Here is a 25,470-nt window from a genome sequence, read left to right as displayed (position 1 = left end):
CCATTCCCACAACTAAACCTTCAGATTAGAAGGACAATGTTCCAATTGCAAACATGTATTTTGTCTATTCTGTTCCTAATTTAAAAATGCTTTGTCTTGTCCTTTCTGAGCCTTGTTTACATTAATTTCCATAGAAACCATATGTTGCCTTTACCCCAGTTGATTGCCTGTAAAAGTCAGTGCCTGGGACTGTCCAGGGCCTTTGTCGGTTGTACCGGCACTGGTCGTCCTGGCACCTCGCTTTCTCTCCCAGTTCTGCCTCCTAGTATATTCTTTTTCTCAGGCCTGTGTCACACACTGGACAAGTGGATACTAGAACCTGACTACAGGGGTCTTCGACATCACATCAGTGCTTTGGTAACTATAATGGTTGGTTTGGAATACTGGGTCCTATAGTTGATTGTAGATTGGGTCCACAGTAGGAATACAAAACAAATTCACTTACATGGCTTGGCTAATTCATGTCAGTCTACTCTAATTCTGTCCTTTGTAGGACATTTAGAAAAATAACTCACTTATTGGAAAAGGAAAATGTGGAAGATTAAGATAACAGGAAAAAAAAAAAACCCAAAACCAAACCAATACAAAAGTAATCTGTACTTCATGACCTTTTCTTACTTATTGTTTATGTCAAAGTTTGACCATATATGGGTGATGAAGTCATTAGACTTTCTGTATTTTTATAATGAAGATGATTTTTTCTTCCCTTATGAATTAGGTTCAAACAGAGGAATGATCACAGGCACGTATAATGGTAAGACTGATACAGAAGGTGTAGAAACAGTTAGAAAGAGATATAAGTAGAGATGATAGATATAAGTAGAGATGCCCTGTGTGGCTGATGGTTGTGTATTTTAGAAGCTTATTGTAGGCTATATATTCGAAGAAGCTAGATACGTACTTGCTATATCCTCCTAACTCCCTGACTTTTCCTCAACCCAGAAACAAAAGAGAAGCCCTGATTGGCCTAGATTACACTGATCAGTGAAATGCTTATTTTTAGAAACCAGTTTGCCCCTGTAAATATGAGCAGATTCCAGGTCTCACCTTGGGAAATTCAGTGGAATTCTTTGAGCCTTGTACGACATCCAGTTGCTTGGCAGCTATTCCCTGTATTCGCTATCTTATAAATAAACTTGCCTCGCATTACTTTTACTTCTGAGTTCCTCTTTCTGCACAGAACCTGAGTTCGTCATTCTCTGTCAGAGCCCTTTGGCTCTGAGCCAGCCTCACCTCACTTTCCCTTTTTTTGTTGTAGTGAATGTGAGAAACACGAAGATACCAGAGTGTAGGGAACAGGAGGATGATGAAGACCCCTGGCCCCTCAAAGACCACCTGCCTGATGCTACAAAGGTACTGCCTAAAGCTCAAGATCATTCCTTGGTTTCATTTATGTACATTTCTATTCTCATTAGATAGTGAACTGAAAATGAGAATGTCCTACCAATAAACGTCCTGTATCCTCTCTTCTGCAACATTGGGCTAATATGAAAACACTAGATTCAAGACTTGTGCATGGTTTTACTTCTAGCCTGGAGCTAGTGCTTTGCTTCTTGCTTTGTGCAACTTAGTTTTTGGCAATGATCTTTTTCTTCACATAGAAAGCAAGAATTATGAAATAACCACATTCGTGCTAAAGCTGATAAACCCCAGTGAGGGAGTCCAAGGATGACACTCTGGTAGTGTGTGTTCTGCATGTTCTGGCTCACGGATATGGAGGAGCTGGGAGGTAGTTGATGTGCCTCACCATAGAGTCAGTGGGGCTGAGCCTGGAGCCACCGTGCACCTCCATGACAATATCATTAGGCAGTCTGTGTGCACTCCCAGAAAGAGGGGATGGCAGCCTGCCAGAGCATCTGTGCTCATTTTCACTGAGTCACTCTGATCACTCCTAAATTCACCCACTCTTCCCTAAGCCCCTCATTTCAAAATATGTGGTATAGCTAGGAGCGCACCCTGAGTGAAATAAATAAGAATCTGCAAACTAAAAATAATAGATAATATGGTACGATAATTGTCAGCCCACTCAATCTTCTTGGGCTGTTCTCTCAGCTTTAAAATATATGTGTGTATGCCTATATATAATTTTTTCTCTCCACCATCTGCTCTAGTCCACTGAGAGCATGTCCTGCTGTGCTGCTCTGAAAACTCCCCCATGAAAACTCTCTGACATTCCTTCAGAGCCTTGGCTCAGCTCCTGTTTCTTTCCAATGCTCCTTCACTCCTATTTAGTGGATGATCATCACCATGCCCCTCTCTATGCTGTGGAGACAGCCAGACTTTTCAGTATTTGCTACTGGCATAATCAGAGAGCTATGCCAACGAGCTTGCTGTGTTGTTGAAACCAGGATTATCAGGCAAAAAAACCCAAAACATCAGAGACAAGTAAAAAATAAAATTCCAAACAAAATGAAAGTCAAAGTTGAAACTTTATTAGTCATGCAAGGAGGTAGAAAAGTTTAGCTGATGTAGCAGCTCCTCTGGAAAGCTGCCCAGGTCTCCCTATGCCACAGGCTCAGATGGGGCCTCTGTCTTCTCCATTAGCTTCCCTGTGCTCGTATCTATTATAACATTTATCACACTAATGTATTCTTGGAGATATGTTTATTTCTCCCTCACTTCTATTACAATGAACGTTTTCTGGAAGTATAAAGTCCCTTGTTTATCTTTGGTGCCAGGCACAAAATTCAAATTCATTATAGGATTTTAGAGTAAAATAAATAATGATAATAGAAGATGCTTTCATCTGTGCTACTCTCACGAAATAACTTAGACCAAATAATTTATAATGAAAAGGCTGGGAGGCTGGGAGTCCAAGATCAGGGAGAAAGGGGTGGAGAGAGAGAGAGAGGTAGAAGAAGGAGGAGGAAGAGGAGGAGGAGGAGGAGGAGGAGGAGGAGGAGGAGGAGAAAGAGGAGGAGAAGAAAAGAGAAGAAGAAGAGAAGAGATTTTCTTTTTTGTTGTAAACACCCTCCCATAAGAAGAGCATTAATTCATTCCCTCTACCTCCTGGCCTTCACTTCTCCTTAGGCCCCACCTGCTAACACTATTGCACAGGGGATTACGTTTCTCACGTGCCTTTTTGGGGAACACAATCAAACCAGAGCAAGAGACTATCTCAGTTTTCTATGTCACATGATTAAGGAAAAAAATACAGATAAAATTTACATAAGATTTTGAAATTTCACACTTGATATAATTAATGAAGCTATGATGTGAAATATAAATAAGAATGGCTCCCTATTACATATACTAAACAATAACAAGAACACAGGGCAGTGCTATATGACACTTAAATATTTCTGATGATCTAATATATTCAGATGTCTGCTCTTGATGCAAATGGATTACACAGGCATGAACACAGATTCGATTTCTTGGCTCCAAAACACTGTCGAGTAGTTGAACCAGGATTTGCTCTCACCTCCACTATTGTCTCATTTGAGTGTCTTACACTAAAAATGTATATATCACATTCAGTTCCTGAAGGACATAATCGCAATAAGTAAAATTAAGGGTATTTATAAAAATTCTTTTACGTTTTAAGAGAGTTTTTAGTGATTTTTACTTGCTAATGAAATGATCACAAAGTTACCATATATATATATATATGTGTGTGTGTATATATATATATACCATTAGATGTATGTGTATATATACCATTTTATATATATATATATACATACATATATATGTGTATATATATGCCATTATAAATGTATATTTTTTCAGCCCAGTGTGTTTACCTAAGCTTGTGGGGGGTTTTCTCTAAGAAGTACTATGAAATAAGGATGGAAAACACAGAAATTATATCCCACTCTGAGAACAGATTAATTACCACTATGATGTTTCTGCAGAAGGTGGTATATAGCTGGTTATTTAGATTTCTCCTGTTTAATCAGTGTGTGGGTGTTTCAAAGCTCTATTGTGTTCACATCTGTTCATAACTTCAAGGTGGAATACTCCAAAAAAAGCTATCTTGCATGTTGTTTTTTCTAATCAGTTTTATTAATTGTTTCCCTATTTTCAATAGAATAATTGCCAATGCTTTTCATGTAGTCTTTTAAAAAAATCTTCTTGCTCTCTTTCTTTTTTAATGTTTTAGACCATTTGGGGCTAAATATAGAATATAAATCAACTTTGCCATTATTTAGCTATTATCATGCTCACTATTTTTTTTTTTTTTTTTTTTTTTTACGAAATGAACTTTAATGTTGAAAAATCTGGAATGCTACTGGTTTCATTAGAAATTATCGGCAATAGCAAAGATAGAAAAAACATTTGCTATATTCATTATATGCCAGCACTATTCTCAGCACTTTGAATACATTATTCCACTTAATGCTTGCAATAAATTTGTGAAGCAGGTACTGGGTTTTAATACTAGTTTCATAGATGAGGAAATTGAGTCACAGGATTTCATTTACTATGTTCTAGTTGTCTTTAGCATGCAAACAGTAACATTTTATAAATGTTATGAAGCTAGGTTATGTTCATATCCTACTTTTAGGTCAAGTTTTACTGTGCCTATCCAAAAGTGGCATCAACAAACTTTTTCTCTGAGAGTGACCATAATGGTCTCAGTCATTGAAAATGTCTAAATGAATAGATGTGACTATTTTCCAAAAAAAAATATTTTAAGAACAAGAAGTGGGCAGATTTGATCTATGGACTATAGCTATAGTTTGCTATGATTATATACTTTTTTTTTTTGGTACTGGGAATTGAACTTGGGTCCTTGTACTTGCGCAGCAGGCGGCAAAACCATTGAGCTAAATCTCCAGCCTTATACTTATTCTTTAGCGGAAAATAAGTTCACTTAGGTCCTAGATTTCATGAATCCTAGATTCATTTTCCATGGAGAATATTTTAGAGATCTTTGTTAGGAAATGACTTTTCTTCAAAATAAAATATTTTCTTCAAGTTTTAAATTTAGTATTTTTGTCAGTATAGTCCTAAATCTTGGAAGTAAATGTAATAAAACAAATGCAGTATTTCATCACTTGTAAGCTATATGTTTTTTAATATTTCTGTGAAATCAGAACAGGTCCTACAATTTGTATTGTCTAGGATTTGAGGAAGTTCAGAATTAGCTCCTTTTATCAAATTCTACTTTCAATAATTTTGAGTCAAAAACTACCAGAAACCCTCCTGCAGGTGAAATGCTTGTGTTTGTTACTCATTTGAAGGAGAATCAATGTATATAGTAGTAAAGAAAAAAAAGTTGAAAAGTAAGTGTAGGACTTGAGCTTGTGTCAGCAGACTTAGGGTAGAGTTTTAAAAGTAGGAGTTTGTTCTGTATATTGTCAGGAAGTGTGGGTGACTCTCTGACTGATGTTTTAAAAAATCTATTGTGGGAGATGGGGGGTATAGATCAAGCTAAGGAGTAGTTGGCAGAAGGGCAGTGGTCACCCATGTTGTTGAGGACAGGGGGATCTTTGGCTATTTACTGAGCTCGGACAATCTTTGAATTTGGTAAAGCTTCAGACCTAGTCTTTTATCTCTGCACATTAAGGTCACAGAATAATCTTGTCTGATACTGATGTTAAACAGCAGTTAGCAAGACCTTTTGATGAATGCCAAGCCAGCCTCCATATGCCAGAGGCTGGTGTTCGCCATCTCAATACACTGTTGCATTAATCAACTTATGTTGTTTCTATAAACTTTTAGTTAATATTAGAGAGCTCTATTTATAGTGCTGATTCTAAAAATTAAGGTTAATTGAATAATTAATTTTGAACTACACGGCCTAGCAAAGTGTCCTGGATAAAACAGGAATTTTGTAAACAAATCTTAAATGAACTGATTACATTTTTAAGGTAGAAAGGTTTTTTCATAGATTCTGATGCCTGAGTGGCACATAAATGTCCATGTTATAATTGGATGTGTCTAACAGACCTCTTCATCATTAGACTGGAGAATTGTTATTTTGGTAAAACACCACACATTTTTCAAACTGTTTCCTTAGTCTTGTCTAGATAATACCACCTTTAAAACAAAATAAAAATGGTTTACAATTATGCTGAAACAACTCTCAAGCATAGGATTGCTTTTGAAGAAATAAGGTAAACTCTTTATCTTAAAGAAAAATAAGCCTAAAAACTATCCAAGTAGCTATAAATTCGATACTTCTTACTGGTGACTCATTGAGTCATTTATTGCAGTCTCTATGTCAGATATTACATTATAAGGACCTGAAATATTCATTTCCAGAACTTGGAATAATAGGTGGAGAACAAAGTTAGAAGAAATAGTAAATAAAATACATGGAATTATATAAAAGGTGAATGTTTAGCACTAATAATGGTGTTATTGGAGTCATTTAACTTCTTTGACTTGCAATTTATGGTTAAGTGCAGTATTCTTTTCCAACAATCCTTAAAATGTCATCTTTTTCACAGCAGCTTCATTCTCATGAAAAAAAAAGAAAAGAAACTCATTTCTGAAAGTGTCATTTTTTAACACTTAACCAAGATCAGAGAGTTGTAAAAATGTATTTCCTTACATAAGTGGAGAATCATGGAGCCATTTAAGCAAAACTTTTCTGAAAAAAATTTAGTTCTAATTTATAGGATCTCCTAAGCACTCCTTATTAAACTGCCACTTAGAAGCTGCACAAGTAACAAAAGGTATTTACTCATTCAATTAGATGTTTGGGGTTTTGTGATTTAACGGTGACTGTTGCCCATATGTGTACTAGAATGCATATGGTTGCTGCTTTAAGGTTATTTCATGTAAAGGCACTAGCATAGTGAAGCCAGGACATCCCCCTTTCTTTGGTGGCTGCATTGGTTTGTAGTGGATGTCTCTCCAGGGTGCAGCCTGATTTGCTGTTTCACTATGGTGTGGGCTTAGGAAGACTGAACTGGGAGTTACAAACAATACTAGAAGATACGGACTGTAGCTTATTTAAATAAAGTTTTTTGTTTCCAGCAAAAGGCATTGTAACAATGAGAAAAGGTGCTAGAAAATGAGAGAAGATATTCTCAGTACGCAGAGCTATTACACAATTGGTATCAGGAACATTTTTTTTTTAAAAAGAAGACCTGTAAATTAATAGGAAAAGCACAAATATTTGAATAGAAAAGTAGTTGACAGACATTTTCAGTGAAATGGAAATATCATTAAACATAGGGAATGTTGTTCCATGCCATCAGTTAGGGAAATGCAAAGCATAATCATACAGGATTATTATTTACACGTTAAGAGAAAATTTGAAAAGCATGACAAGAATTGGATAGCATAATGATGTACAGAATTGCTAGCATGATGAAAGTGAGAATGCAGTGTAGCATTATTTTGTTAAGTGGAATATTTTTACCCCCGATACAATTACTTATTTTAAAGGTTATCCTGTAATATGAAAGAAAGTTGACCCCAGCTCATATGACAGTTACAAATACCTGGGGAAAACTAAATGCCCACCAGGAAGAGAATGGATTAAAAAACTAACATAGTCATACAATGAATATTATATGGCTATTAAAATGAATACATTAGAGTAACATAACTTTATAGATGAATCTTTGCAATATAATAATAAGTGAAAAAATCCCCCAAATTATATGAAACTAAAAGTAGTATGTTAGTATATATGCATATATATATATATATATATATATATATATATATATATATCTATCATCCATAAATGCTTTTCAGGAATACATATATACAAGCAGAAATAATGCAGTCAATCACCCATCACATAAGGATGTTTTGGTCAACACTAAACAGTGTATAGTGATGGTCCAATGAGCATACAATTGAATTTAAAAAATTCATATAGCCCAGTGAACACATAACTGAAGAAGCAGGAGAAAAGGAACTTATAGGAGAAGAAAAATAAGAAGAATCCTCAGAAAATTTCACAGTGAATTATTGTGTTATGCAGCTTTCCAACATCTGGGATACAGTACCTGACTTTCACAACTTAAATTGAGAGGTTTAATTTAACTTATGTTTCAGGGATTCAGGTCATGGTCATTTGGCTCCAAGGTAGAAATAGGAACATAGTGTGAGGAGCATGGGGAAGAAAGCTGCTCACCTCATGGCAGCCAGGATGCAGATAGAGAAAGAAGAGTCAGAGAGAAAGATACATCTTCCAAAAGCAATCCAGTGACACATCTCTTCCAACCAGACACCACCTCCTAACAGCACACTTAGTTTGAACTCATCAATGGATCAATCCACTGATGAATATAGTGTCCCATGATCCAATCATCTTCTAAAACCCCACCTCTGAATACATGAAGCTTTGGGGGTACATTCCAGATTTAAACCATAACAAGTGTTTAACAGAAGCTTTACCAACTGCAACAGCTTTTTTTTTTATGAGAATTTAATTGGTTTTCTTTTTTCAGATTTTTTTTCTACTGGAGATCAAACTCAGGATCTTGCACTTGTGAGGGAGGCAGCAGCACCACTGAGATAAATCTCTGGCCCAACAAGCTTCTTGAAAGGTTTGAAAACATAGACCCCCAATGTGGAAAGTTTTCATTCATAGAGAACAATGTTCTTAGTGCATTATGTGCTGACAAGCAAATCAACGACAAAAAAGAAATAATCTAAGCATACCCTGAACACTCTGATAGTTTTTGAAGATAGTGACAATTCTTTAAATAAATTTAAGGTAGTTTCTTCAATTGGATCAGAAAAAGGCATGCTCATCACAAGAAGTGACCATCTCATGAGTATCACTGCCGCTGGAGATCTTCCGGTAGACAGATGGGGAGGTAAGGGAGAGGGGATGTTAGTGATCCCGAAACTGTGTAGGGCTAGGTTCATGGGTGTGTTTATTTCTTAGTTTTTAACTAAAACCTTATTAAGTTAAGCAAAAATTTAGAGATTATGGATATAAGAGGAATTATTTTGTCACAATGTGTTTGTGTTTTAAGGTAAACATTAATACAAAAGAGCAAACAATTTACAGAATTAAAATGTTTATGAAGTAAAATTTATAGTAATCTAAGTTGAATTTATTATTGAAGAAAAAGTTTTGTAAATGTAGTGTAGTTTAAATGGGTAGTGTTTAAGTCTGTACAGGTGTATCGTCCTTGAACTAACCTTTATCATGACTCTAAAGCTTATTCTTTCCTTGCTTTCAATTTAATATTCAGGCTTGCACAGGCTAACCACAAGTTAGAAAAATGCAATATTGGTGATTTTATTGTGTGAACAGCATAGACTGTGCTTACCCTTACCTGAGTCCTGAGATCCACTGTACACCTGTGCAGTGTGGAACAACCTATTGTTCCTTCATATGCTCTCATCACTCACTCGCTGTCATCCAGTCCTGCAAGCTCTAATCACAGTAAGCATGCCATGCATCTGTGCTGTGGTAATCTTTTACACCATGTTTTTACTGTAAATTTTATTTAAATATGTTAATACACAATAGTTATATTTGTGTTACAACTGCCTACAGCACTTGGTACACTAACATGCTATACAGGTTCGTGGTTGAGGAGCAATATGCTATTCAACATAGGATAGATGTGTCCTGCTGGAAGTAGCTTCTAGGGTTGGGTGAGCACATTCAATGATCACACAACAACAAAATATCCCATTTTTCAGTACAGATCCCCAGTGGTTAAACTGTACAAAATCATAAGCTTCAATATTAAATCAAAAGGAAGGAAAAGATTAACTTGAGATTCAAGATAGTTCGTTCAGTTGTGAGGTAGGCAAGTGAGGAGATGGGGTGGGTGAGATACAGGTTATTGCTAAGTTCCCAAAATTTGATAGAGGTGATGATTTCATGCCTAAGTAATGCACTATAAATTCTACCAAAAACACTAGATAAGAAGCTAGCAGTTTATGCATGGGCTGATGGTGAGAATGTGCCATCATGTAAATGTTAAACATTCATTTATAGGTGCAAAATGATACTGATGATCAAGGAAACATTCAGTTAATGTGTCAGTCTTATTAATAAAATACCACCTTAAAAAGATGAAAATATCACAAACTGAATCAATCAATCAATCAATCAATCAATCTATCTAAATTCTCCTTTTTCTGTAAATATGGGAAAACCACAAATTAAAGCAAAGGAATATTAGTCACTAATTCATGTTGGTAGTTAATGTTTACTCTGGGCTTGAGGGAGCTGAATGAAATGATGAAATGAGATGGAGAATATTAATATCTAGAATTTTATTCTAGATATTATTTGTAGATGAATATATGGTTCCATATATACATATACATATATACATATATGTATCTGTATATTGCATCTGTATTGTGTCTTAATATATATGTATTCTGAGCCAAACTATCTGTGATCATCAGTTTCTATCATAACTTTCAAACTGCTGCAAGAATAAAAGCATTTATTTCATATGTATACATTAGGACAGAGCCTAGCACATAGTAAGACCTCAAGAAATGTGGGCATACTTGCCTTATTTACGCATCAAGGCAGTCATCAGAAGTCAATATATCTATCAGTATTTTACAGTTACAAAGTTTGATGTTTCCCTGATGTGAATGCCATCTTCTTTGTCATGGTTTATATGGAATAGAATCGGAAGTCAAATTATTTCTCTAAATCATAATCATTTTAGCTTAAAATCCCTAAAAGGGAACTTACTGTTTAAAAGAGGACAGTGTAGTACAGCCTAAAAGAAAGTTGATCTAGAACACAGGGTAGGAAGGTTCTAGACATTGATTCACCTCCAGTTTAACGTGTGACCTTGATTTTTATAGGTCTCTTGGATGGTTCGCTTTGGAAAAGATTATACCTTAAACACATTTCTAGCTCTAGAACACACTATTTTCCCTCTCATCACTACTGATATTTTCAAAGGCTTTGAAAAAAAAGTAGTTGGAATGTGGGGGTACATCTGGGTTAATTTTGCAAGATAAATTAGGCTTCCTGTGTACCTATTTATTCTCCTTTATTTACTTCACTGTTGCCTTGTTTCTTGTCTCTAATTGTTATGTGTCTCAACACAAAATAATTTATTTGTTTTTCTTTGTCAACATTTTTTATTAGAAAAAATAAGACCCATGTCTTTTGTGTAGAATAACTGAAGCTTTTGAAACTATGCAACAATCAGAGCCATAGTCTTTTATAGAAATTATAACATATCATACTTTTGATTTGCTCTAGACCCTAGGATTCGGAAATCATATTATAGTATGCATTGTTAAACTGTTGAAAATATTTTGCTAACAAAATTAAAATCCATCAAGTTTAATCTGGGAATCTCAAAAGAAATTCTTTATATTTTTATTACTTAAAAAATATTTAGCTTGCCTAGCATATCTTGACTGAGAGTGAATAAAAACTGCTATTACCATTGTTAAAACTAATAAAGTGGAATTATGTCTAAGAGGTAAAACACTTTAAACTGGCAGCCACTTACCTGGAAGATTATTAAAAGTTTTAGCAGAGTTTGGAGATTGATTTTCATAGGACAGTTGTTCCTAGAACGAGGGGAGAAGGTCCCTAAACAGATTCTGAGGGCACTAAAACATGTTTCATGGTGTTTGCCTTGGCATAGGGAGTCTTTGAAAAAGGAACCACTTCCATGTTTATGAACAAGTTTTAAACACTGAGCCTGTAAGCTAGATAACACATTCAATAATAAATATTAGTATGTGCATAATAAATACAGAAATGAATACCATTTTAAAGTACTTAGTATTAGTCCCCAAATTATACCCTGGATGGAGTAAGTAGAAGAATCCAAACACAAAAGGCACCAATATGACTGGGGTTGTTAGATGTTATTTTTAAGGTAAATGAGCAATAATCACAGGAAAATTAGTGGATAACAAGGAAAATAAGCATCGCAATTTTTAAGAAATCTAGCATCTATTCATGACATTAATTCTATATATACTATGAAAAGGGTTTAATAAGCACTGACCTTTCTTAAAATAAAAATATGTTAAATTAATTTTGTTATCAGGAAAGTTTAATAACCACCAAAAAATCAAGTAATTATTGCTTCTTCTACTACTGATATATTTTAATAGCAATTCTCTGGTGCTATGGTATCAGAAATTATAAAAACTGCAACTCGCCTCCAAAGGAAGGAACATATATATTTTCTGAATCTCCCAGGTTGCCTCCAAAGAGATATATTAACAGTTTATCCATTAAGCCTTTATTAGCATCAAAACATTTACCTTTTTTTCTAGGCAAATATCTCAATGAAAAAATATCCTACTGTGGTTTTTAGCAATTATGATGTAAAAATATGTTACTTGACAGATTATAATGGCAATTTAAAAAATATTCTTTCTGAATATCCTCTTTCAATATCCTAATTTATTTAATTACATTAAGATGCTCATGAGTTACTAATCATATCCAAAGTAATATTGATTTTATCAGTCTAAATTAAAATGTTTATGTTCTCAACATTTTGCACCAAATAATGGAACTGTAGTGCATGCACTGAGTCAAATATAAAATGATAATGCAACTTTTTCCTGCTTTTAAAAGTTGTTTCTTTTCCTACACCTCCTATTCTGAAAGTAAGTATATTTGAAAAGGTATTGTGGAATCTTAACGTCACTTAAAGGTTGAATGGAAACAAAGTATTTTCATAGGAAACAGAAGACAGAAGAACTTAGAAAACTGAAGATTTTAAGAATGTCATATTTCAAACCTATATAGTGTGATCAAAATATATGGGAAATATTTAAATTTAAAGAATTATTATAGTAAAAGACACCTTCCATTAATCCTTCTCAAAACTGTTCCCAATCACTTCAAACATACTTACCCCATTGTTTTTTCTACTTTTGAAGCAGTTCTAGAGATCTTCTTTCATGAGAGTCTTTGTGAGATATGATCAAAAACGTGGTGGGTACTGCCGCCAAGTGTCATCCAAAAGAAAAGCAGGCTGCTAAAGTCGTTAACAGCATGTCCTCATTTACTTTTTCACTTGATCTGGTACCGCATAGCTTCTGGACCTTCACTAAAGTCAAAATGAACATGGTAGCTAAACATTTTGAACTGATTTAGGACATGGAGGCAGCCACAAAAGTATAAATAAAAAGACTCATGAGAGAGCACTTCCAAAACTTATTCAGAAAAGCTGCAAGAATATTGGTGTGTTTGAATTGAAGGGGAGTGCATTGTGGGGGATTAATGCAATGTGTTTTTTACTCTAATAATTTTTAATGTAAACATTCACTATATATGTTTATTGCAACTCATGTTATTTCCTAACATTTTATTGTAATTATTTTACTTTTGAGAGAAGAAAGAGGGCAGAATTGACAGGGCAATCATTCAGCAGAAAGAAAAGAATTGAATAGATTCTAGGAAACTAATGAGTTAGTTTGGTAATGAGTCAATATAATATTCTAAAAACAGTCTATATTTTATTTCATTTTTTTCTTAAATTCTTTTATTGGTACGTTTTAGGTATACAATACATTTACATTTATCTTTGGGTGCTTGTACCTGTACAGGATGCATCTTGGTTCTCATTTTTTCCCCATTACCTGTGTGCCCTTCACCCCTAAACCCTTCGAACAGTCTATATTTTAAATTCATGTGTTGGTTGTTCACTAATTTCAAGAGATAACATGAGGAAATTGGAGGGTGCTATGATTGGAATGTGTCACCCAAAGTTCATATATTGGTAAATTAGACTCAGTGAGATAGTGTTGAGAGATGGGAGGTGGTGGATTAAGGTCGTTACCTTCATGGTGAGTTAATTATCACGGAAAGGGGATTTCTGATGAAAGGATCCATTTCTCCCCTACACCCTCTCAACTTCTCACTCTTTCTCTCCTGCTCTCTTGTCCTTCTGCATTAAGACATAAGTGACACACCAAGAACACTTCACCAGATGTGGCCTCTTGGATTTCCCAGATTCTAGAACTGTAAGAAATGACTTCCTGTTCTTCATTACCCAGACTCAGATATATTATTTAAGAGCACAAAATGGATGAAGACAGATGATGATAGAAAAATTACAGCCTAAATGCAATAATGCAATTTTCTTTTGTCTAGAATTTAACAATTGGGTGTGTTTGTTATGTGTTTATGTGTATGCATGTGCACACAGGTGTGTGTATACATTCACAGGCATGTGGAGTTGAGAAAACAAAGAGAGAAGAATCTAATTTAGTAATTAATCCACAAAGACATGATGGTGTGAGTGTTGGGGATACTCTAATATTTTTCCAGGGTGCCATTGTTTTTATAAGGAGACCACCATGTGTTTTGGGAGCAAAGTTGCCTTTCTAAGTAAAATTAAATAAATGCATCCTAATATTCTAACTGAATGTACCCAGTAAATCTGCATCTTGTGGGTCTTCTCAGCCATTCATCTGTTATCCATTTTACATGAATAACATTATTATTATCTATTATTAACATTATTAGTATCTATTATTATTTAGTAAGTAACTTAGTATCTAGAATACAATGGAAATTAAACAGACATAGTCCTTATGGAATTAATTGTCTAATTAGGACTGGGGTAGAGCATTTGTGACAGGTAGAAAATACTCAAATACAAAGATATACTTCCCCCTCAGAAGAACACACAGAGGTTGAGACCATAAGAATTGAAATCCAGCCAAATTGTGTCCAGAAAAGTTTCTCTAAGTCAATGATATTTGAACAAACATTAGAAAAGAGTGTGAGTGTTACCTATCTCAACAGACACAGGATTTGGAGAAGGCATTATAGGAAGAAGGAAGAGTATGTTCAAAAGTTGTAAGGCAGAAGGGAGGATTATTTAAGAGAGGATGATTTCCTTAAGGAACTGAAAGTTGGACAGTTGGTCTGGAATAAAGAGAAGGAAGAAGAATCACACTCCATTATACCAGAGCAACTGACAGCAATGAGTTTTTGTTCTTAAAGTTATGAGGAGTGATTGAAGAATTTAAACCCAGGCATGGCATGATTAGTTTGGTCAGGTACAGAAGGCACCTGGAGATGAAGAACTGGAGGATCCAAAAATGGATATACAAAAAGTAGTTAGCAGCCTACTACAATGGGCAAAATTAAAGGGATAGTAGATGGAACTGGAGATAGTGAAAAAAAAAAAAAGATTTTGTAGGCTACTTTGGGGAAAGATTGCAGCAATTGGGATCTGAAAAATTCATAATGAAAGGGAAAGATAGTAGTGGAGATGTCACAGCAAATACCTAGTTTATTCTAAGTGCCAGATCTGGTGGATTAGGTTATACTGAATTGGAGATATTGAGTTCGAAGACCATTTCAGTAGTCCAAATGGATACCAGAAAGAAGAGGCAGATGGCAGAAAATGAAACAGAAAACAAGAAGAGTAAATTATAAAAGTCAAATGATAAGGAAAGCCTCTAGATAAAGAATGACAATTTTCACTATTCGGAATGTCAAAATTATTGGCATCATTTTAGAGTGATTCATTTGGTGACAGCAGCATGAAAGTAGGTGAAATGTGAGAAATGGGGTGGAGGAGTGAGGACAACATTGTGGTGAATAAGGAGGAGCGGAAAAATTAGAAAACATTCCCCCTCCCCACCACTCTCATTTAGGATAGGATATATGAGGTGTGATTGAAAACCAGAACAAATGTTTAAATTTAAGAAATGTATTATAATTAAAGACACTTTGCCATTAATCCCACTCAAAATAATTCTCCTCTCTTTTTGAATATACTTGTCCCATCCTTCCTGCTACTTTCTGAAGCAGTTCTGGAAGTCCTCTTTCCTGAGTGTCTTTAGTTGCACTATCCTGGCAATCTCAATATGTTTACTTTTTATAATCATGTTGATTTGGGGGAAGAGCCAGAAGTTTCACACTTACAAGCCTGCCTTTCCATTGGATGGCACTCAGCAGCAGCCTTCACTGTAATTTTGATTGAACCTCATAAAGGCACTCACAAAACTGAATGTGTTTAAATGTTGATAGAAAAGGAGGCAGTGAAGAAGGAACTACTGAATTTAGAACATATAATGGTATAGAAAATGTTTAACATTAGAAGTAGTACGAGTGCTGGAGATTACCTTAATCCAGTCAGGTATGTAACTAACTCAAAACTGGGGTTGCGGTTCTGGCAGGCTTTATCTACCACTGTTTTGCCCTATTTGTAGGGCCTGAATATGTAAACACAGCAGCTGTATTACAGGTTCTTTGCTCTGTAGTATAAATTCATTTTCATCTCTTTTTGGGAAGAGGAGCAGTCCTGGGATTGAACCAGAGCCCTCACACTGAGCTACATTCCCAGGCCTTTTTATATTTTTATTTTGAAATGGGGTCTCATCAAGTTGCTTAGTTGTGCAGTATGGACTGGAATAAATTCTCCTGCCTCAGGCTCCCAAAGTGCTGTGATTCCAGGTGTGCACCAATATGCCTTACTTCACTTTCATCTGTTAAACAGCTCAAGGCTCTGCTCCTTTAGTGCTTCAGTTTATTATCATCTTGCTGTTCCCTACTTAAAGATGTAATAAATGCATCAATTTGGAGGAATCTTTGAATTTGAAATCATTTCCCTCCGTCTCCTTTTTCACCATGTTGGCTCAGCAATTATGGCGGCTTTCCAGCAGCAAACCTTTATTTTTGCTTCATACACCCTTGTGAGGTTGTCACAAGTGCTCTGCTTTGTGGCTGCTTCGCTGCGTTCTTGTGACTGGACTGGTTTTTCAGTTTCCAGCTCTATGCCATGGATTAGCAAGTCTACTGAGCAGCAAAGCAGCTCCCATGGCACCAGCTCACATTTCTGGGGGTTCCTTTGTTCCAGGGTCTGGGCCTCTCTGGTGCTGCTTCCTTCAGAAGCTCCACAATGTATTTGTGCAAACTGATTTTATATGAGCAGTGTCTTCTGGTTGTTCCTAGCTGTGTTACTCTCAAGGTGCATTGTTTTGTTAGTTAGACCATGCTAGCAATGATTCCTTCAAAGTTCTGATTCTGCCTAGGATCCTTCAATATTTTATACTATTATATAGTATCATGAATAAAAGCAATGTTCTAATTAAAACACTCTTTTTTCTCTTAAGGACTGTCACGGTTTCTAAAGATAAATAAGAACCAGGATGTTGGGTTCGGTGTTCAGTTCTCAGTGTGTGGATTTGGAGTGGCCTCTCTAGAAAGAAAAACATGTTTTCTTCATTCCAGGGAGTTCAGACACACTGAAAGGTGCCAGATAGAGCTTTTAGGGCAAACAATGCTCCCTTTAATCTTCACTATTTTTAACAGGGAAGCTTATATTTTGCAAAATTTGTAGAAATAAATTGTTAAACCAATTTGCCATATACTTCAATTTTTTCTCTGAGAATTTGCTATTGAGAGCATCATGGGAGACAATGAAACATCATTCCTCCTGTGTAGAGTTGGAATTATAATTTTCTTAATAAGAAAGAAGCTCATACTTGGTATGTTGTCAAGTGTATAGCCCCATTTACATGCCTTTACTTTCTGGTCCTTTTCTTTGTCTCATCAGTGCTTGTACACAGCTCCTACCTAGTCCACTGTGGATATAACTATGTACTAGAAGATTCAGGATTCTGTCTTCTAAAATTCTATATTTCTTTCACAAGTTTTTACTAAAAATGAAGCATAAAGCAAATTTGTAACTAAGAGATAGCTAAGTATTTATTTCTATACAATAAGTTGGAATACTTTTTAAAGATACCAGATAGAAGATTATTTTTCATCTGCTAAATAATATGAAGAGTCTTTCTTTAGTAAATCAGGATAGGCAAATCTCTCACAAAATTTGAGTAATTCATCTCTTTTTGTTCTCTACTGGTCTAGCATTTAAGGAAAGAAAATTGAGGATAGAGGTGATGGTATGTATTACTTTTATCAATGGAAATGTAGTTTCCAAAGGATTTAAACATTGAATGCTTTTGTGGATGCATCTTTATGTTAGTATGAAGAGTGAGGCCTTGTGTCCCATCCATCAAAAAGACTCTAGGATGATTTTGGAAATATTTACTTACTCCATCTGTATATTAATGGAAGAATATAACAAACAGTAACAGTATTGTCCTCAAAGATATTTTCTAAAGTACAGATCAGAGACTGTACATGAAAGCACTTTATAATCACTAAACACTAGGTAAAGGTTTGATTTTTTAACAACTAGTAATTAATAAGAGCTATGTTAATAAAGAAGAACTTATATCTGAATTTTAAAAATACAGTAAATTTGAAACTACAATCTAATACTTCTACTGAGTAAACAATGAGTGTTAAATGAGACAACTGAGTTTAGAAACTAGCATTTGTTTAATATTTGGTATAAAAATCTTGTTCTATCATCATGACTTTTTTTTTTTTTTTGGTACCGGGGATCAAACTCGGGACCTTGTGCTTGCGAGGCAGGCGCTGGAACCACTGAGCTAAATCCCTGACCATCATGACTTTTTTTATTAAGTATATCGGTACATTTTAGATATACAATATGATGACATTCATCATTGAGAATTTGTACCTTTACATGATATATCTTGGTTCTTATTTTTCCCCCATTCCCCTGCCCTCCCTTCCACCCCTCCATTCCTCCCTATTTACAAAGGCTTTGTTTCCTTTTTTCTCATATTTATTCTTTTCTCTTCTTTCCTTTCCCCCTCCCCTCCCAGTTCCCCTTCCCTTTTGGACTTTTTCTTCCTGTTTCATATTATCTATTATACATTTTGATCCTTATTTACACTTTCAATTTCTCACACCAGAGAAACTATTCAGTGTTTACACACGTGTGTCCTATTTATTTCACTTAAAAGTGTAGCCTCAATTTGCATCCATTTAGCTATAAATGTCTCTAGTTTCTCATTCTTTATGGCTGAGTAGTACTCCATTTTATAAAAAAACACATCTTCTTTATCCCGTCTCCAGTTGGGCAATTGGGCTGTTTCCAAGTTTTACCTATTACAAACTATGACACTGTAAACATGGGAGCACTTATATCGCTGTGGTATGATTCTTTTAATTCTTTGGGGAAGATACCACACAGGGGAATAGCTGGGTCAAATGGGACTTCCAATCCTAGTTCTTTGAGGTATCTCCATACTGATTTCCACAGTGGTCGCACCAGTTTGAACTCCCATCAACAATGGAGATGGGTTCCTTTCTCCCCACAACCCTACCAGCATTTGTTATTGGTTGATTTCTTGATAGCCGTTATTCTTTCTGGAGTGAGGTGGAATCTCAGTGTTGTTTTCATTTGCATCATTTGCACTGATGTTGAACATTTTTTTCATATGTTTATTTGCTGTTTCTACTAGATAATCTCTTTCATAAATTGTGCTGGAAAAATTGGGTTTCAACATGTTAAAGATCAAAAGTAGACCCGTATCTCTCACCATGCACTAAACTACAAGAGAAATGGATCAAAGATCTAAATTAAAACAGAAAAACACTAAACCAGCTGGAAGAGAGGTTAGGTAGAATTTTTGAAGATATTTATGTAGGAAGAGATTTCATGAACAAAATCTCAGTTGCACATGAACTAGCACAAAGAATCAACAACTGGGATCTCATCTTATTAAAAAGCTTCTGCACAGAAAGAGAAACCACCAACAGCCTGAAGAGACAACCCACCACGTGGGAAAAATTTTTTACCAGCTGTTCCCCAGACAAAGGTTTACTATCTAGAATACACAAAGAACTTGAAAAATCACACCCCACAAATTTAAAGATGCAATTCATAAGTGGGCATCTGAAATGAACAGACATTTCTCATCATAATGATGTTTAAGCCACAAATTAGATTTGCCATATTTTCTCTTGTAGATAACCGGTCATAGAATTTATTTAGTGTGCATGAACACTTGCATTCCAAATGACTATTAATTCCACAATGATGGCCACTTGGACAATCTGAAGAAAGGATTGGCACTGTGCAGGGTCTCATTCTGGTTCATTTCAGTGTGCGTTAACAGTCATGCACCAATTATTCTGCATAAAGCTCTAGCTGAGGCTCAGGTCTTAGCTTCTTTTGGGGTCTTTATTTTCTGGAATAATCATGTAAACTACTTTGTATATATTTTAATGCATCAGTGTTTTCCCAAAATACATCTAGTATAATTTTTAGTATATAAAATCTGTCAAAATATGATTTTGTGCAAGTGGTTGCCTAATGCTTTTAAGAAACTATTTCTGCTTTGTGGAATGCATGATTTTAATTTTAAGTAAAAGAAAATAAAATGAAACCCCAGTTTAGAAATCATAAGTTCCTGGGAAAATTAAATAATAAAATAGGAATATTTTTCAAAAAAAGCACAAAGTTTTGCAATGATTTCATGCCTTTATATTGAAAGTGTTGCTGTCCATTTCAAGATAGAGGGAAGGGTAATTTGGAAATAGGGATGAAGATGCCTCTCTCCAATTAATAAAGCACTAATGTAAGCTTATAAACTCCATGAAAAACTCTCTAAGTTATGTTCACCTCGAGTGAGGTGGTTCTGGAGACCTGCTGGCCTCATAAGATACTATGTAGTGGCAGGCGGGCTGGGAATGTCCATGTCCCAAGCGTGCAGAGGCCTGAGGAGGTGTGTTCTGCCTCTTTTCTCATTTGTTTTATGAAAACCCAATAGTTTTGAATTTTGACAAACTTCTTTTGCCATTTTTCCTTTCTCCTGTGTGGTTCTCGTGGTGGGTGGGAGGCTAAAACAGGGTAGTAGAAAGCTATAAAAATTGTGCGTAAGATGTAGACTAATAGCAATGGATCCCAACAGTAACCAGAAGTGCATACTCTCACCCACCAAGCCCAAAAAAATATAACAGTGACTTTCTGTTCATTTAGATCTGTGGCCTGTGATGGCCCTTTTGCTTCTGCACATTCTCCTTTCATCTCATGTGCTTTTGAATTCCTGGGCTCAAAGATTTCCCAATATTCTACAGTTGTCTCCGGAATAACAAAGCCATTGGGACAACAAGAGTCACAAGATTTAGTTTGGCTTCAACCTGCTTCGGCCCTTGACCCCATGTGGCTTGGCACATTGTTCATCCCTGAGCAGTGCCCTGCTTCTTAACTTGTGCCTGATATCCTGGCACCTGCCCAGACTGGTACTGACCATTAGTGATGAAAGACTGGATTTGTCTAATCCTATTGTGCTCATTAATGTTATGAAATACTTAATGCAACTTCCAAAAATACCCCTTATATTTTGTCTCAAAGGATATTGGAACTTTTTAAAAAACAGTACAATAAAAGGTATATTGGGCACATGAGCCCCAGTGAAAATATATATTTTAGCTCTAAAAGTAATAAACTATGAAGCAGAGAGAGATTACAAGACATTGTCTCTGATTTCAGGACTTTAGAGAGTAATTCAGACACAAATGATTAGCTACATATAGATTGAGCACATTACTTTTGTTATGACAGAGTAATAATCCTATAGCAATGAAGAAATTGATGGCAGTATCATAGCTTCATGAAATGATAGTAGAGACATAATTTTTACTGGTAGAATTGTGATTAGGAAGACAAATTGTCCAATATTAAGGGAAAAATATAAAAAGGAAAATAAATGATCAGATAATTGAGAAATTTCCATGTGTCTCATTTCTTCATCAAATAGTGAACATTTTAATGAAATGCTTAACAAAAGAACACAGAACTTGCTACTGAGTTATCGCTGTGTAGTACTGAATATAAATATTAACTAAATAAACTATTATAATAGATGTGATGAAAACATCTGCAAATGTGTTTTTATAGGTTCTTATATAATCCACTAGGGATGAAGAAGACAGAAATAAAAAAATAAAATTTTTAAAGTTACATTTTTTTTTTTTTGTGGTACTAGGGATTGAACTCAGGACCTTGTGCATGTAAGGCAGGTGTGGTGCCACTGAGCTAAATCCCCTGCCCACTAAAGTTAGATTTTTAGAAATATTTCTTCCATAATTATGTCAGCCTTTTTTACTAAAGTAAATTATACACATTGACATTTTACACCTAAACATTTTGAGGTATTTCTAAACTAAAAGATCATCTGGTACCTGATTTAAAATCAGTATTATTACTAAAATGGTATCAAAATATCCATACTACTGTTTAATTTCCTGACATATTCAATCTTCTAAATTTTTCCCCAAAGTGGTAACTTTTTTATTGTTTTTTTAAACTATTGTCAAACCCAAGCATTGCATTGCCTTGGCATCTCTTAATCTGTACTATTACTCTCTCACTCCAACCAACTGGGCTGTGTGCTCTTGTTTGTGGTATGAGTGTGTGTGTGTGTGTGTGTGTGTGTGTGTGTGTCTGACTGTAATGTTAAAGAGATAGTATCAACTGGCTCGGGAGATATTCTACCTTTTATATATGTCCAAATTATCTCCTAGCAGTGTGTTTTAATTTGTTTTTCTATCCTTTCTATTTTTTTGTAAATATGAATTGTATTCTAACAACTCTCAATTTTCACTCCACAGATGACACTCTATACTTCATATTGTCCCATTTAAAAAAACAAAAAAGTGTAATGTAGGTTTTATCAGTAGCATTCATTTTCAGCCCGATTTCTGGGTTAATATAAAGCTGATAAAATCTTTCCAGGATGAGATTATATTTAACTCTGGAAAACAACAAGCAATCTGTGGAATGGTACCTCAGCTCCCTGCAAAATGCCTAGTTGCTTCTTGATCTTTAACCTAATACTATTATACTTGTTTACTAATTTTATCACTGTAGTTGCAAAATTAATCTTCTTCTAATCTATCAGTCAGCCTGTGTGTATTATATGTATACATAATTATCTCTATATTATTAATTTAAAAATTTTTTCTATTATCATTTTGGTGTATTTGGTCACCTTGAAACACAATTTTTATCAACAAAGACATCACAAGTGCCTATTTCTTTTTTCTGAAATTACCAATCCTCTAAATGAGTAGTTACCTTACTAATTCACTTGATGAAGCCATTTTAAACTAGAAACTAAAGGAAGAACAAATAGAACAGAGTGTTACAAACAGACAAACACCATTTCAGATTTCTAAATAAGGATTTGGTTCATTAAAGGAAACAAAAGAATCAATTGGAGATTGAGTGGGAGAATGAGATAGTGGTAGAAGATATGATGTACTAAATATGATGTTTCAGCCTGATGAAGATTTTAGTTTTCAGTGCTATGCAATTATAAAATCATTCCAGGATTCACTATTTAAGAAATAAAGTGAAATGTACATAAATGCACTTCTTACATTTTTCTATTTTATACCTATCGATTTTTATTAAATGAAAAATGTCAGAATAAAATATACATAGAAAAATAACATAATAAAGAAAATTTTATATACATATATATGAATCGTGTAAATACTTTTGTGTAACCAACACCCACATCTAGATTTGGAATATTTCCCAAATCTCAAGAAGTCCCTTCATAACTTTCCCAAGTAACACCCTGTGGCAACCAGAATCAAGACTGACCCCAATGAGTCCTGTGCCCTGGTGTCCACATTCTGTATAGTCTCCTTGCATAACAAATAAACCTTTTTTAAAAAAATGTGGGTAAGATTGGTGTGTCAGCTTTGAGACTGAATCATAGAAGACATCTTGTCTTCTTTCTTGCTTCTGTCTTATTTTCCAGAAAAGACTGGAGGAGAAGAGCCACCACATCATGAGGTAGTTATGTGAAGGAGGTCCACATCATAAGGCACTGAGATCTCCGGACAACAGCATTGCCAGCTCCCTGCTCATCAGTGCACTATTTTGAATATAAATCCACTAGCTCAGGCCAAGCCTTCAGGTGTCTACAGCCCCAGTTGAAATGCCTGCAACCCCCTGAGAGGGTGCAAGGTAATGTCAAGCTCTGGAGTAAAGCAATTTATTTTGCTATTATGTCCTATAACCAGACATATGAGAGACTTATTTAAAAACTCAAAATGAACTAAAATATTTCATAAAGATAAATAAATTTGATCTTATAATTGATACTTATCTAAGGACTTGCCCCATTTATAGAAGTCTTTTCATGAAGTTATTAGAATAAATTTGGTGAATATAGCATACATAAAATAGACATCAGTATTCTGAATGGGATATTTCTAAAGTGAAGTTATAAATCCTTCTTTTCTATATTTAGAAGTACTTCTTTATTACCATACACTTTACTTTAGGTGACAATGGGCAAACAAAAACTCTCACTGTTCTAAAGGATGACATAGCTTTACAGTTTGCAAAGCATTTTCATATAAACCTATATTCATTTTATCAGTTATAATAGTAATGGGTTGTTATGCTAACTTTATTTACATTACCTTTATTATCCCTTCTTTTAATAGCAAAGCAAACTCAGGTTCCAAGAGTGAAAGGGAAGAAGAGACAAACAGAACTGACATTTGTTGAACATTATCTGTGCTAAGCATTATGATCCAGAACCTCTATCTGTTGTCTGAGTTAATCCTTGTGAGATAGAGTACATGTCTGTTAATGGATGGAGAAGGAGAAACTGGGGAGCCAGATGTCCCAGCTAGTAAAGAGTTAGTGAAGAGCAGACAATGTTTCAAACCAAATGTCTGGCTTAAAAAAATCTATAGATCTTATTAATCAAATCTACCTATGTAAGTTCCTAAAGAAACTGTAGCTTGAATCTGGATTTTCCATTCCAAATTTTAGTGCTCTTCACCATGTATCTACTAGCCAAGCTTGATATTCCATAACCCACTATTCATTCTAACTAATTTTATAATATGGTAAGCTTTGATTACTCCTCAAGCTTGTGGATTAATTTTCATCCATTTTATATGAACCAATGAAGTTAAATTATTAATTTTAACAGAAACATATCTCAAACCAAACTTTAATATTGGTAAATTTAAAAACATGTAATGCCTATTCTTTCCTAAAATTTGCAGATTTTCATTGATTACATTTACAAAAATACTTTTGACATAAGTATCTCATTCTTTTATTTAACTTCTGATAATTGACTCCATTGTTATATTTTGAGACATAACAGTCTTTTTTATTGGCACACAACATTGTTGCTTCCCCAGACTTACTGACTTTTCTCATATTGAGATTATAGTTTATATTTTTGATTTTACAACTTGAAAGCTTTGCTGAAAATAATGTCTCCAAATTTACAGTTCAATGGCCTCATGGGGTAAATGGGGTGACATATAAGAGAATTAGAAAAAATTACACCCAGAATAAGCAAGGTTATGTTAATAACACAGCAGTATAAAGTAGTCTTATATCAAGTATATAAGCATTTAAAAATTTTGTGCAAATCAACAGGCAAGTAACAGGGTTATTTTCTTTGCACGATACTTTCTGCGGTGAAAAAGTCATGAACCCAAATTAAACTTATACAAGAAGCATGTGGTATGGCTGAGTAATTTCAATTTTCTTTTAAGAAAAAAAGCAGTATAGTTGGCTTTTCAACCACAAAAGCATTTCTCTTAAGTAGAATTGAAATCAATTGATCTTTCACCATGACACTGAAATGTTCTTAATTTAAAAGACAATGCATTAGACTAATTAAGCAATGTTTAGAAATGTAGGTCTCTGTGATTAGATTCATTCTCAGTTCAATAACAGCTAATAG

General features: G+C 34.8%; 1 long non-coding RNA gene across 2 annotated transcripts; it reads left to right on the top strand.

Annotated features, from left to right (window-relative positions):
• The first annotated feature begins 208 nt into the window (after positions 1-208).
• LOC110351134 (uncharacterized) lies at positions 209-23,776 on the top strand. 2 transcript variants are annotated; one of them, XR_015439239.1, is made up of 4 exons: positions 209-357; positions 1,259-1,353; positions 8,364-8,462; positions 23,509-23,776. It is a non-coding gene; the product is annotated as an uncharacterized LOC110351134 (long non-coding RNA). The 2 variants fall into 2 exon arrangements; XR_002398220.1 differs by lacking the exon at positions 8,364-8,462.
• Positions 23,777-25,470: the final 1,694 nt, after the last annotated feature.

This window comes from Heterocephalus glaber, unplaced genomic scaffold (genome assembly GCF_053883595.1).
Source record: "Heterocephalus glaber isolate CG9 unplaced genomic scaffold, H.glaber_assembly_v1.0 deba00001472, whole genome shotgun sequence".
Classification (NCBI taxonomy): Eukaryota; Metazoa; Chordata; class Mammalia; order Rodentia; family Bathyergidae; genus Heterocephalus; species Heterocephalus glaber.
This window is presented reverse-complemented; position numbering and strand designations above follow the sequence as displayed.